The 15,347-nt window shown below is 41.0% G+C and overlaps 2 protein-coding genes across 4 annotated transcripts in view; both read right to left on the bottom strand.

The window, feature by feature from the left end:
• LOC109031262 (uncharacterized) overlaps window positions 1–15,347 on the bottom strand; it is a 599,201-nt gene that overhangs the window by 519,908 nt on the left and 63,946 nt on the right. The window lies entirely within an intron of this gene.
• bru3 (CUGBP Elav-like family member bruno 3) overlaps window positions 1–15,347 on the bottom strand; it is an 854,644-nt gene that overhangs the window by 817,519 nt on the left and 21,778 nt on the right. For 2 of the 3 annotated variants that reach the window (XM_019042674.2, XM_072299189.1), the window contains exon 1: window positions 14,684–15,153. The exons of the other annotated variant lie outside the window; for it this stretch is intronic. The gene's annotated coding sequence lies outside the window, so the exon portion shown is untranslated. Of the gene's footprint in view, window positions 1–14,683; window positions 15,154–15,347 lie in introns of those variants that run through there. 3 annotated transcript variants of the gene reach the window in all.

Genomic DNA, 15,347 nt, shown 5'->3' with positions numbered 1-15,347 from the left:
GTCTTGAATGAAAACACCGTGTTCATTCAGTTAAAATTTTCATCATGGAGGCCTCAAAATGCGTCCAAATAGAGGCAAAATTTCAAAAATTTTTGGGATCTATTGAATGCAACAATACAAAAGTATTCTTTGCTGAGAGGAAAAAAATACGTAATTTTTCTGCAGAAATTGATGGGAAACATTCGTCACGGCAGCCTCAAAATGCGTCCAAACAGATTTAAATTTTTGAAAATTTCTCGGGCTTGAGGAGGCCCCTCTGGCCCCCTTCTGAGGGCCAGGCCCCCCTAGCAAAGAGACCTAGGCATGCCTATGTAGTGTGCTCTCATGTTTTCAGGTCAAGGAGTTTGTGTACCTCTGTAGAAATATGCAGATATTCAAGAATTTTTGGCGCACAGAAAATCTGCTTCACGAATCTAGGCGGGAGAACGCAGATTACCTACGTAGAAAGTTGCCTCGATAGATGGACTCCAAATCACTCCGAAGGCCCAAGTCCGATATTGGTTGTCGGAAATTGGGCAGGCGAGCTCGGATATGGATCCGCGAGCCGAGAGTTACGAATTTATGCGATGCTTTTATTGAGAACGGCGGCGAGCAGGCGCGCGAAAATTTACGATTTGCATAAATAGGAGAAGGTATTATTATTGCTGAAAGCAAGCGTTGCCTCCGAAGCAGACACGAAACCAAATGAATTGCGGAACCTCCCGGACTGGACTCCGAATCCCGTGATTCGTTGTCATTCGTGTTTGCTAGCGTAGTTTCTTCCTTTCTTGGGTGTTGGAGAGAGAGGGGGAGGGGATGAAATTCCTGCGAAGATGGAACCAATTACTTAAGCATTAACAGGAAGCAACTTTAATGCTCTTTCACCCAAATTTTAAAACTCTCTTTGAGGAATTTTTTGTATGGAGGAGCAAAATATTTATAGTGTGAATCGCATATGAGGACTTATATGTAACAATGGTGGATTTGAAAAATTACCTTTTTGAAACACGCTCAAAAAACTATTTCGGCATTGAGAAAATCTTGAGAAAATACTTGTGATGTGATTTTCGAGATCTGTACATTACGCCAGAGGCAAACATATTAAATTTTTGTGTACCAAAACAGTTTTTTAAGCGTGTTTCGAAAAGGTAATTTTTTACATCCGCCATTGTTACAGATAAGGCCTCATGTACGACGTACCGCAACGATTGCACTATTCGGTCATAGAGAAAAAAAAGGAGGTGTTTGCATTTCGGGCATCTTGGAATTTTTCATAGAGTATCTATAGCTTTGATGACGTCAGTGGGTACAGCGACGTTTTTATCCCGTCGATTTTCTTGGAAATGGTGTAATTTAAGGGAAAAAGTCATTCTATAAAAAGTTCTTGAAATTATATAAAGAGTTGATTTAAGTTAAAAAATCGGACATTATGGTCCGTTTTTACAGCGTCAACATAACCCTCAACGAGCGTCTTGTTTACAGTGATGACGTAGGTGGGTACAAATCCTCAAGATGCAATACACCTCCTTTTTTTTCTCTATGCTATTCGGTTCATGTAACCATGCTTTGAGTTCACGTAATCGTGCTCTCAGTTCATGTAACGCTCTTGGTCCATGTAACTACACTCTGAGTTCATTTAACCGTGCTCTCGGTTCATGTAGTCGACCTGTCAAGCCATTAATCAACCTGCAGGAACGTGTTTCGTCGTACGAACTGCAATGGAAGAGGAAATCGGTGTCACGTACAGGATGGATACAGTCATTTGAACTGATAAATATGACCGATGTAGGAATCCGTAAAACTATTGTCCGCATGACTTGACGGGAATTTTTTCTTTATGAAAGGTGATTTTAGGATGCGCTTATTTGGTAAAAGTCAGACTTTCTTGTGAATGACAGTTATTCTAAAACTGCACCAGAGGTTCTGAAAAACTGCGACCCGGAAATTCCCCTTCTGCACACGACGTCACAATTGGACGTATTTCTGTCAAATAGAGCATATCGTTCCGGTAATAACGACTCACAATCATATAAATGGACCGCGTTTAGCAGAAAGGAACTAAGCCACATCAGCTATTGCCAAATTTAACGGAACAATTTAATTTTTTACTAGAAAAAGTTTGTGCGGACTACTTTGAAAATGTTAAGGAATTTGCCTAGCACTATGCAAAAAATTACTGAAATTTGCACAAAAATCTGCACAACGGTTTTCATGTAGAAAATTAAATTGCCCCATTAAATTTGGCAATAGCTAATGCGGTTTGGTTCCTTTCTGCTTAACGCAGTCTAAATTTTGTATCTTTGCTCTAAAAGTGACCGCTTGATGATAGTCACAAAACACAACTGACTTATTCGTGTTCTATCCGTCAACAAATGATTACCAATTGAACGCTTTTCCTCCAAACGGAATTATGTACACGGAGAAAAAACTTCGTGCGTGGGACCCGAAGTTTAGGTCATATGGATCTCTGAAGTTTTCGGATTGAACATCTGAACACTTTAGGTCCAGCTGCTGAGGTTTGGATCACACATCTGAAACTTCAGTTCTTACATCTGAAGTACTTCGGTTCTCACATCCGAAAAACTTCGGTTTTCACATCTGAAGTACTTCAGATGTAAGAACTGAAGTTTCAGATGTGTGATCTGAACCTCGGCAGCTAGACCTAAAGTGTTCAGATACTCAATCCGAAAACTTCAGAGATCCATATGACCTAAACTTCGGGTCCCACGCAGGAGGTTTTTTTCTCTGTGGACATTATGACGCGAACTCTGTTATGCATGTGTTCTTATGGGTCTCGGGGCTCATGTCTTAATGCACATAGTTTTGTTTGATGGAAATATGTCCAATAATGGCTTTTCGTGTGATTCGATTCCGGATTATTGACGAGCATCGAGGACTCATCCCAGTTGGTCGAAATCAGGTTGATCTCCAATTATGCCTCCGCAAACGCGCGGAGTATTCTCAAGATCGCAAGATTGCACTTAAAGATCGCAAGATTACACTCAAAGATCGCAATCGGGACTGGAAAATCGGCGTTTAAGTTTACGAGGTCGCCGATATTATCTCCGTCGGAGAAACTACCCCTCCCGCGGCTCAGAATTTTTATCTCGTTCCTCGAGCTGGAGCTTTGGCCAGAAGCTGTTTCGAACCCAACTATTTGCTAGCGTTTTGCGCGGCTGAACCGAACTTTGCGGCGCGGTTACCAGAGTGCGGCTAAAAAAACGCGGCTTCCCCGGCGCGCCCGATCGGAGCTTGCTCGCTCCGCCAACGGCGCCTTTTAACGATGCGCGCAAACCGCTCTTTTAATCTTCCATCGGAAAAGTTTCGCTTTTTCATCAAGCGCTCTCCTACGAAATGAGCGCGTCTCCACTTGAGACTTGAGCGATAGCCTCGACCCATCGAGAGATCGATAGTTTCGAAATTGATACGAAAATCGAATTCGATTCGTGTCTGGCGGTTGTCAAGTCCCGCTGACTGTATCGATAGGTGCAGAATATTGATATCGATAACTTCCATATCGTTCAAGCTTACGGCTTGAATTTACGGTGCGGCGCGGAGGGGAGGGATAGGGCAATTATACGAGAGACCATAGAAGCGAAATTTTTCCCACTCCAAAGTTCACGACCCGGCGTTTCATTTCAGACGGGATGGAAAGCCGGAAATTGGCCCTATTGGTGTGAATATTATGTTTTCTTCTTTCTTTTTCCCAAGCAGCTAACGCGATTCTCAGCTTCTGTGCATAGCGATTGGATCGTTGGAGGTATGTGTGGTAAATACGAGGGTGCTGTAAAATAAAAGTCTCTTTAATGTTAAAGTGATTATCAATTTGAGCTCCATCTATATGACTTCTTAAACGACCATTTTTTTGCAATAGTTACATTCAGAGATGTACGAGGCCGATTTTCGCGATGTTGGTGGCTACTGACTGGGGAACTGGACTGCATTTTACAATTCGAAACTACAATCTCTGACTCAGTTTAGAAACGACGTATGTGACATTAGTTTCCTTGTAAATGTGAGTATTCTTATAGATGGGCTAAAAATGGTAGTTTCTAATTGAAAAATGTAGTAAAATTATTAGTAAAATTTCGTTTTAGCCGTTCTTTTGGAGCTATGATCATCGAGGAAATCAGAGATAAAAGTGGTTGTAAAAAAATTACGAAACTTCAGCATAATATTCGTTAATTGGACGTATTTCTGTCAAACGGAACTATGCATACATTATGACATGAGTCCCTGAGCCCTGTAATGCATATTTGCTTATGGGTCTCAGGCTCATTTCTTAATGCACATAGTTCCGTTTGATAGAAATACGTCCAATTTCTCCTCTAAAGTTCTTCCAAGCTATTTTTGAGTGGAGCGAGAATATTCCTTCTGAAATAAAGTGTATGGTCTGGAGGTTACTACACAGTAACTTAGGTATCTTTATCCGAGACTGGGCGTAATGCTTAATTAATTCAATTACGGGTTCTATTAAGCAATATGCTCAGGTGTGATTTCACAAGGAGCTTGTGAAATCGGTGTGAGTAAATGATCAACATTTCCATAAAGCACATGGCTATGACCAAGAATCTGAAGTTGGAGCGGAGATGGGTTGCAGTCAAGTTCAGGGAATAAACTTTCCAATTCAAAGAATATGTTTTGTTGATAGGCAATCATGGAAAACTTGCAAGGGTTGTAGACACGTTTAATTCAAGCGAGGCTTTTGCTCTGCCTCAATGAAGCTCGACTTCATTTTTTATTATTTTAAGCTCGTAATCGTATTAAGACTTCGATGGAGCTCGAGGTGCAACCTGCTCTCGGGGTTATGATAGCGACGAATATCGTATAAAAATTAAACGGAGAAATCGACTTGATATTAGTTAAGAAGCTCCAACTTTAATTATTATCGCGCTGAAACCCGGAGTGTTTTTTTCTCCTCTCACTCTCGCGTGCCTTTAAGAGAAATGGTAAAGAGTTATTGTTATTACTCCTTCTATCCTAGTTTCCTTGAAGCACCACTACAAATAAGACAAACGGAAACAATCATAATATGGAAATAGAGCAGAGAAAAGGACGCGCGTTGATAACGGCGCAGAGATACAACTATTCGTACTTGATGGATGTCCGTGTTGCATCTGCAAAATTGAAGGCGCGATGGCGCGACGCGCGATAATGACGGCGCAGAGATACAACTATTCGTACTGGATGGCTGTCCGTGTTGCATCTGCAAAATTGAAGGCGCGATAGCGCAAGGCGTGAACTTGCAATGCTTCGCTCTAAACTGCCAACGAGGGACGCTCAGATTTGGGATGAAAGTTAAGAAACGAGGCCCGAATACGTCTCTCTTATCTTCGGCTGTGTTGACATTCGACGTTTCGCTTTCTTTTTTCAATTTTATTTCACGTCTGATTTTTTTTTTAGGATATATTTCAGAATTTGTGGACGTATATCTGAAGCTCGTACGTAGCGGCTTCATAGAAGCCGCGGGTCAATGGGTCAGTTGCGCTGGTCTTAGAATCGTGTTTTGATGCTTGATTCTTGTTGATTAGCTAAAAATGATAAGATCAGTCCTATCTAAAAGGCAACTTTCTACAATCCATATGATCAGAGATATCGCGCTTTTAAAAGTCCGGTTTTTTCCGTCATTCGCCGCGGTGGAGACACCCTTGGTTAGGTAAAAATGCAGGATACGGATGTAAAATGCAGTTAGGCTGATTTCGATAAAGTTTGTCCAATTGGACGTATTTCTAGAAAACGGAAGTATGTGCATTAAGACATGAGCCCTGAGACCCATGAGAATATATGCATGACCGGGCTCACGTCATAATGCACATAGTTCCGTTTGGCAGAAATACGTCCAATTATAGTTCAACAACTCCCCATTCCGTTTTTATTCTCTTCCCGATGTCATTCAGTTGGCCTTTAGAGAGCGAAACATGCACTTCACGTCGATGGAAATAAAGAGAATCGAAGAAAATTTCGTTCAGCCTTTAAACATAGGTACAGTTGACGAGAGGAAACTCTCCGTCCGTTGGCGGGATGGAAAAGTCCCCCAACATCCAAAACAGTAAACTCTAAGGTTCCTAACTTAAGTACCCCTCTTCGAAAAAATTACTGCTCCCGTAGGACAGATAAATACACGTATACGGGTGTGATCATTCCGAAAGGTTCGACATTTTTTAAAGTATTCTGCGGTTCACCGAACCGAGGGGGACACTGCCATGTTGCGAGAAACGTCGTATGAATATTTGAATGCTGCCAAATTTTCTCCGCCTAACACCCGTGAAAAGAGACGATTATGTTTCCTTCCACGTTCAGATTCTGTAAAATAAATCATGAACAAGCCCTTTAAAAAATCCAAGAGTATTCATACAAATTCTTGGGGAAATTTTGTTTGTGCTAGCAGAAATTTTGCAACGTCTCAAGCTGCGCTTTTTCTTCCGCTCAGAGAGCCACAGTATACTCATAAAAATGCCGAAACAGCGTTTGAGAGTTCAGGCGTTGCCAAGTATCTGCTGATGTAAAGTGAATATCCTTCAGAATCAATACGCTTATTTTTTTTCTTTAATTTTTTCACCATTAAATGTGAACCATCATCGAAAAACTGCATTATAAAATGTTCATAACTTTCCCCAAAACGTCGTTTCGAAAGAACGTTACAACATTAGAATGTTGCCAAATTTCCCCTTAAACCAGGAGAATCTTCAGGATTTCTAACTAAAAATTTCACCGATTATTCCTCAGATTTCATGCAAAAATCAAAAAAGGATAAAATTGCGCAGGCACATTTTTGCCGAATGAATCAATTGCTTGAGTCAATTAGGCAACCGTGGAATGATGTTACGTTCCTTCGTTCGGGAAACGACGAAAAGTGCACTTTTAATCAGGACATTTGGCAACTTCGACGATCGATAGGGCGTTTTTCCTTAGTGTGCCTCTCCGCTTGGAAAACCACAGAACATTAAATACATGTCGAAACAGCGTTCGAGCAAATACAGTTAAGACTCTGCTGATGAAAATCGAATATTCTTCAGAATTTACGCAAATTTTTCTACTTGACTACTATTGCTGACTTTTTTACAGGATTTCATCCACAACTTGATCTCAAGTATCTATTTAAAAATTTAAAAAAAAAAAAAATTGATTACTTTTCTTGAGCACTAACATTGTGCAAGGAAAGAGTTTGCACCATCGGAAGGCTCAAAAGCAAATTTGTCTACTTGACAACTACTGCTGACTTTTATACAGAATTTTAGTCCCCAACTTAATCTAAAGTACCTATCTGTAAATTTAAAAAAAATGATCGCATTATTTTCTTGAGCACCAGCATTATGCCAATGAAGATTTGGCACCGTCGGAGGGCCTATACGGCGTTTTTCCTTACTACAGCAGAGCGCTGGAACGCCACGGGACGCGGCGACCGGGGGGAGGGAGGCCAAGGGTCTTTGATCTGTGGAGCTAGTAGTCCAAAGGGATGTTTTTCAAGACCTTGAGCCCACCACCCGCGCGCCCCACCCCGCCTCACCTCGCATACCGCCGGAGTAACAAACACGCAATTTTCCTTCCCTCCCACCCCACTATCCTCCACCCTCCCCCGACCCCGCGCACCCCTACGGCGACAATAGCCGACCGAAAAGGGCGGAAAGAGAGCCGGGGAAAATCGGGAGGGATTAATTCATAAAACTGACACGTGGACAAAAAATGAGATTTATGCCGCGCCGGCCGACTCCCAGCATTCGTGAGCCAGCCAGGGATTGATAAATCCCAGGACACGATCCATTTTAGTTTATTTATTTATTTATCTATCTATTTATTATGGTGTAATTTGGTTTTTGAGAGGGACTCCAAGTAGCGAAGACGTAATTTTCTACGCTTCCTGATTCCAGTTTTCTTAATTCTTGTCTTATTGTAAGGAAACGTAATAAAAAAAAAAAAAAAAAAAAAAAAAAAAAAAAAAAAAAAAAAAAAAAAAAAAAAAAATAAATTAGAGTTTTCAATAGTTTCCTATGGGACATGCAGAAAAAAATGTCCCATATGAAACTACTGAAAGCTCTGATATTGGGCGCTTCTGGGTACCAGATGCGCCCTTTCCAACCGTTCGACTCCCCCGATGTAACATGTACTATACTACATGCCCTTTTGCCTTATGGGTAATGACGCCATTCTGGTACACCCGGGAAAATTTGATTTTTTTCTGCATCTGGTATTCGTAAAAGTTTTCGTGAAATGTTTTGCTTTTAAGCATAACAATCTCGCACGGACGTATTACCTGGTTAAAGTATTTTAGGGCCTCCTTATGCTTTAAATACTTATATCCGAGGCAGTACTTTCAGATCGATTTGAAAATATTACGAACAGTCACGTGATCTCTTCATTTTAGTGACGTATTACTGTGCTACTTTGTGATTGGTTCATTTTCTTGGCGCAGCATCGACACGTCAGCTGTTTGCGGCATTGAGCGGAAGGTTTAAGGTTATGTCATGGACCAAGAGAATGAATAAGGACCCCCAACTCCAGTTAGCGGAGACATTAGCGCTGCCTATATTTTCATCCATGGCCGATGTCACCGCCGGCCGGCCGGTCCCTCTCTTCCCCGCGACCCGCGCTTCCCCGCCCCGCTGCTGAACTCCTCTTCACGCGGCCGGGCCCCGCTCCCCCGCGACCTGCGCGCCCTACCTCGCGGCGCGGCGTCGCGACGCCGCTGTCCGCTAGATCGCGTTGACGCACCAGCTTCAGAGGTTCCGCCGCTCTTTCCCGTCGTCTGATTTACAGTGCATCCTTTATGTTTCCGTTCTCCACCTATTAAAATTCATCACAAAGTTCTCGTGGAAGGTTTCAAATCTTCGCCATCGATCTGAAGTTTTGAAGGGTTTTGCGGTTAAAGAATCCCACTTGAAATTCCATCTTCGTCAGTCTTCGGATACATAAGTTGGTAGTAATATGCTTTGTCAAAGAAGCGCCCTCCAACGCCTAGGCGTTGGAACTGCTTGTCTTTTTCTTTTGCTGGCTTATTGGCGTCGCGTCTAGCACCTTCAGCCAACTTTAGATGGTATTATATTATCCGTAGAAATCGAGGGATTGGCACATACATGGTTCAGGCTCTTCAAATTTTCAGGGATGAAGGCCGAGTGGAATCTGTTTCTGCATATCAACTCTGAAAAATAAGCTTACAAAACCTTACTTCTGAGGATATTTGCAGAGACAATATATTGTGACGACCCCGTGCTGCAATATTCGATAGAGTGAAAAGGTTACTTTCGGAAATCGGTGCTCAGATTCACCTAGTGATGACTGATAACTGGACGTATTTCTATCAAACGGAACTATGTGCATTAAGACATGAGCCCTGAGACCCATAAGAATATATGCATAACAGGGCTCACGTCATAATGCACATCGACGGTGAAACTACCAAACCACGTATCTCGGTTTGCGACGTCGCAGACTTCCTGTCATACTTTATTTTTTAAATGAAAAACTACTTAACGTCCAGTCTTTAACATTTCTGTGAATTTTCCTCTTCGTGCAGAGAAAATTCTGTGAAAATTTCAAGGAATGATATTGATTTGGTCTACTTCAAAAAAATAAAATGCGAGCGTAGATTTTTAAACACCGCAAACGAGATACGTGGTTTAGTAGTTTCACCGTCGACATGGTTCCGTTTGATAGAAATACGTCCAACTGAAAAGTTGAGCAACGAGGTTTAGCATAACCTATTTGGACCTGTTTATGCTGAAAGGAACTATGTTTCACGCAATTCCTATACACATAGTTCCTTTTACCATACATACGTCCGATTATCAAAACCTCGCAGAACAAACTCCTCGACCTGACATTAATCGTTCATCATCAGGCGAATATTATTTGAATTTTTGCTCCACAAGTTCCTCATCAACCATCATTAGGACGTATTTATGCTAAAAGGAACTATGTGCATAGGGTTAGCGTGCGAAATAGTTCCTTTAAGCATAAATGCATCCATTAGACGAAAAATAGCGACGACCCTCATAGTTAATTTTTGTCTCACTGTAATTAAATTCCTTAAATTCTTACTGAGGTGGCGTCTCTAAAATATATTGTCGCTAGCCATCGATAGCTCTCTGAAGGATTTGAGTTAGACTGCATTGAAGCCAACAGGCTGATTTTTGAAATTGATAGACGAAGAAGACAATAAAGAATAAGTGGGATCCTATCGGTGGAGGCGAGTGGTTGCAATGGACATAGGAGGTAGGTAATAGACTAACTAACGCAACTCACGAGGGACCCTTTAGTCAGTCCATCATTTTCTCCTTTAGTCTGCGAGAACCACCCAAATTACCCAATAGGATCGCTCCATATTCATTATGTCCTTTTTCTCTATCGCTTTGTCTATCACTTTCAAGAATCAGACCGCAGGAGGATAGACTCTGCTATGCCATCAGCCATCACGCAACCTTGGAACAGCCACTGATGGTGACCTCGCAAACTAAATTCGAACCAAAAAATTGGCATCGCTGTATTTTTGGCAAATTTTTTACGGCAAGTGGATTGGTTAAAGCAAAAATTTCTGCGCCCTATAGCGAGTGATAATGTGGCTGAAGGGCTGAAGGAATTTGACAAACCAGTCCGGAATTCGATCCCGGATCCTGGGGCTGAGAGGAATTGCGGGAAGCACAACACCACAACAAGGCAGGAGTCGGACAAGGTTGCGGTTTTATCACAAGCATTTTAAGGATGCCATCCGTTTTAAGAGGGAATCGTTTCCAACAGAGAGTAAATATTTAGGTCGTGAGAATAGGAGTTGAACTTAAAATGTTGAAATCTACGAATTCATTTCGATTCCACTCCTATAGTTCATATTATCTATTTAGTACAAATTTAAAAATAACGTGCACTTCAAATCACTTGCTGTGACAATGTAACATTGCTGGAGGTGAACTCTTTCTTTACTGTTAAGAGGGCTGCCACTCTAGCGACACACTTTCTTCGTGCGTTCATGGTTCTCTCGAGCGTAGTATATTTCACTACTGTCCGGGTCATTCACTTCGACCCGTAGAATTGTACACTGAAAAAAAAACACGCTGGATCTAGAGTCCAGACTCTTGAAAACATTGACAAGAAAAAATACTCTTGATTCAATCGGATTTTTGCTTGAATCAAAACGAAATCCACTTAAATTAAGAGGCTTGGTTCTTGATTTAAGCTAGATTCTGATTGAATCAAGAGTACTTTTTCTTGTCAATGTTTTCAAGAGTCTGGACTCTAGATCCAGCGTGTTTTTTTTTCAGTGTATGATTCACTCCTTTTTTAACTACCAAATTTAACTCTGAGTAAACGACCCTATTCTAACGGCAATGTATCCGTCAACCTGAGCCTGATGTAGAGAAATAAATTATGTGATTGATATTGTCAATATAATTGCCGATCTTTCCAGGTTTAATATTTATCAAGAAAATGTACAAATTCATTCATGTTGAACACTTTCTGATACAGTAATGTGTGAATATGTTTAATTTTTTTTAAAAAAAATAAGGTCAACATAAAAAAATGGTTTTTAAATTTTGTTACTTAAATCTTGACTAAGCATTTTAAAAAAAAATACATACAGAATATTGAAAATATACTATTTTAATCAAGCGGCAAGACTTTCTAGACTTAGAATGTCTCAGTATTTAAAAATTATTAAAAGGGTGCTTTTTAAAATTGTTTAAATATTACCACTGTGAAAAAATGTTACTGTCTTAGCGCGGGCTCAATATAGAGGGGATTTAAAGAATTCTGCGAGTATGGTGACCTAATATTACGTACATATTCTTGTCTTATCAGAGGAAACTATGGACCTCGCAAAGTGTTGGTACCAGCGAAACGGTTAGATGATTGCTAGGACTTCATTTTGCAATGGTTCTGTTGCACGCAAGAGATACATCCAAATAAATGTACTTTGGGTAAAATCACACGAATATCACGTTGAACACGTCAAAAATAGCACTGTTTTCTTATAGGATGCCTGTCATTCTTGATACTTTCGAGTGCCTTGAATTTCTTATAATATCTCTGTCGTGAAATAGTTGCTTGAAGCGACGTGGCACTCCCCGTCCGTGGCCTACGGGCAACCAGCGTTGTATGCCCGATGCGCCTACAAACCTAACAGGGATACTTCACGCATTGCGCAATGCGCCTACAAACCTAACAGGGGTACTTCAGGCATTACGCAATGCGTGAAGTATCCCTGTTAGGTTTGTAGGCGTCAGCGCGCGTTCCGCGCTGGCAACATGCCGCCGAATGACCCACTAAGTGAGATTTTCTGGTCTGAAAAGCTCCCGAGCCTCGAAATTTTATCGAAGGAAACTTGGCAACGTCTGAAGGCTTATACGGCGTACTTCCTTAGCATGGCAGCGCTAAGGAGTTTATTTCAGACTTTTTTGATGTGCCCAACGTGATTTTTGTGTGAATTTAAACGTAGAAAGTTTATTCAGTTGGCTGTATCTCTTGCGTGCACCAGACTCATTAGGAGCTGCTATTGCAATTGGGATTTCAGACTCATTCCGAAAAGCACCTATCAGAATTGGGAATCTTATGATCCTTGAGTTGTTTCTACAAAGAGCCGGAAATGTTAGTTTCTTTGCAAACACTGAAAAAAAGGGAAGTTGATGTAACATTCTGGATGTAAAAAAAGTTTGCGAAAACTTAAAAAATGCTGAGTTAACTTCCACAGTAGTAATTTTAGCAATGCCAAGATGTAAATCTAACTGCCGTAGCGGGTAATTTAGCTTTTTGTGAGTTCTCGCACACTTTTTTTACATCCAGAATGTTGTATAAACTTCACTTTTTTTTCGGTGTGTAGACGATTTAACGAACGCCTTGGGATAAAAGTCCAAACACGACAAAAAGAACCGGAATTCATTGGTTCAAAAAACGGAAATTTGAGGCAACTAGGAAAAATTTGAATCTTCCATATTTGGCGCTCAAAATTGTTCGTTTCCTACTCGAGAGGACGGAACTAAATTTTTACACGGCAAAATATCCAGTTACAAGTGGCATTTTTACTACGACACTGTATGCCATTTCTACCTGAAAATTTCTCTGATTTTTCTTTAGACTACGCGCAAAAATCAGGAAAACTTGGAGCAGATATTAAGCAATCGTGTTCTTGTTAAAAAGATGAGTTGTATTGATCAGCTGCGTAACCTTGGTGTGGACTTACGCTCCTTTGTCGAGAAAATGGCAAATTTATTTCCCATTGAAATGAATTTTAGATAAAAAGAGGAATTAAACTCTCACGACTTAGTCTCTGGACTTCCAGAGAGGGTTTCCCGTCGAAAATGCAAAATTCCATTTTCCGACTCAACTAAACAAAAATCAATTTGCCGGTGTGCACTGTCTCTTCTCTAGAACATTTACCAACAATTACCTACATCGAAACAAAATGATAATAAATAATGAGAATCGCTAGAGACTGTTCCGCTCCTTAAAGCTGTAATATTACGCTCACAAAATTACAGAAACCCTACGCAGTAAGTCTATATCGCCCATAATTATGGCTTGCGGATCCAAAGTTATTTTTTCGTTGTAAAACAAAACATGTCGGCAAAGCATCGATTGCTTCAGTTTTTAAAATCTGCTTTCCAAGGTATTAGAAACCCTTCCTATCAGTCTAAATAAATCGAAGATATCCCTGCGTTTACAAGTGAAGGAATGTATTTGACACACACAACAAAATTGATTTTTTTGTCGTGTATCTTGAAGACTCTATGGATATACCTATTCACTATGAAAAATAAAATGAAGTAAGAATGCATCTGTTGAAAATCTCCATGTTTCCCTCAAACTTTATAGAATCAGACGATATGTACTTAAAATCGTTAACCGGACAGATTTTACCAAAATCAGCCCAACTGCGTCCGTTATTGCCTGCTGTTTTCTCATTTTTATTTTTTTAAAAACAAAGAACCGAGCGAAATTCCAGCGTAAAATATTTCTTAACCTGAGGGCAATTCAGGGAATCAATCAGAAAAATGGTGTTTAATTTCTGAAAACTGGGCAACGTGAAATCTAGTTGGGCTGACTCCGGTTGAATCTGTCCAGTCCAATGATAAAATGAGATTTTCAATGCCGAAAACGTCCGTTCCCTAGCGATTAACGTTACGTCATTGCATCAGCCTTCGTTTCCAAGAGGTACGTGAATAGAGGAATGTTTTCAGCGCGGTCAGGAGTTGAAACAAGAGGTATTAATTTCGAATAACACTGTAAATATTAACGAAAAAAGAAAGAAAATTTCGTAACGTCGCACTTAAATCAAACTTTGTTTTTTATAATAAACCCGAATCAATCCTCAAATCCTACCCAACGAAGCATTTTTACGTAACCACACTCATACAGAGTAAAACTAACATGCTTTGAAAATAGGTAGGATAAATGTGAGAGAATTTTATGGAAGAAGAGGCGAATTGCATTTTGAGGTCCGGAACTAGACTTAACCCCTTGCTTTTCATTCGGGTCCAAAACCCTCGATTTAGGTGATTCGGTGATATCGAATCGCAGTTTTTCGATATCCTGATGAGTTTTTTTTCGGATTCGCCTCGCGAGGTGTTTATGAATTAAGTTCCATGGCATCGATGATAATTGTCTCTCACCAATCTGCCGGCCAAATCTGCGGTTGTAGTAGAGGAGGCAGAACCTTAATAGTTCCGCACCTCAATTTGAAATTCGCCCTGCTTCGGCAAAATATGAAAAAGATATTAACCTGTAAATCTTTTTTGGAGGAGACCCGTACAACTTTCCAACAAATAAAAAAAATTACACTCTGAACACCTGAACGAGTCGAGAAAATAATATCTTAGCGAACTTCAACAGCGTAACAACATGAACCGCGACTTCCAGGCCGGTCGTCGGGCAACAACAGAGAAAACCAAAATTTAAACTCGAAAAAATTCAACTCGGGACACTGTTATGAGTACGATGCGAAACCGCGGGAAAACGTGGAGCCGAACAGAACACCAAACACCACGACGGGGGAGGGGCAGACACCAAAACCAGCGAGAAAAAAACACCAAAACAAATTCGGGGGGAGTGAGAGAGGGGACAACGGAAACAAAATCGAAAATAATTCTTCTTAAACACTTAACAAACTTATCAAAAATCTAAAAAAGGTTGCCGGTTTAAAATGCGGAACTGTGTTGAAGCGAGTTTCAACCCAAACTGAGCACGTTGCTCGCGGCGCTTGGGTCGGCGGGCGTGGGGCGTTGGGCGTTGGGCACGCGTCGTCGCCGGGTTCAAGCGCCCCCCCCCCCCCCGTTGCGCCCCCACCCGCCCCCTCCCCCCCTTCGCAGGACATCCCCTCCCCGCGCACTCTCTAAGCCTTCAATTGACTTACATAGCATATTAATGGCATCGTTTTTAATGGGGAC

This window comes from Bemisia tabaci, chromosome 4 (genome assembly GCF_918797505.1).
Source record: "Bemisia tabaci chromosome 4, PGI_BMITA_v3".
NCBI classification, from domain to species: Eukaryota; Metazoa; Arthropoda; class Insecta; order Hemiptera; family Aleyrodidae; genus Bemisia; species Bemisia tabaci.
This window is presented reverse-complemented; position numbering and strand designations above follow the sequence as displayed.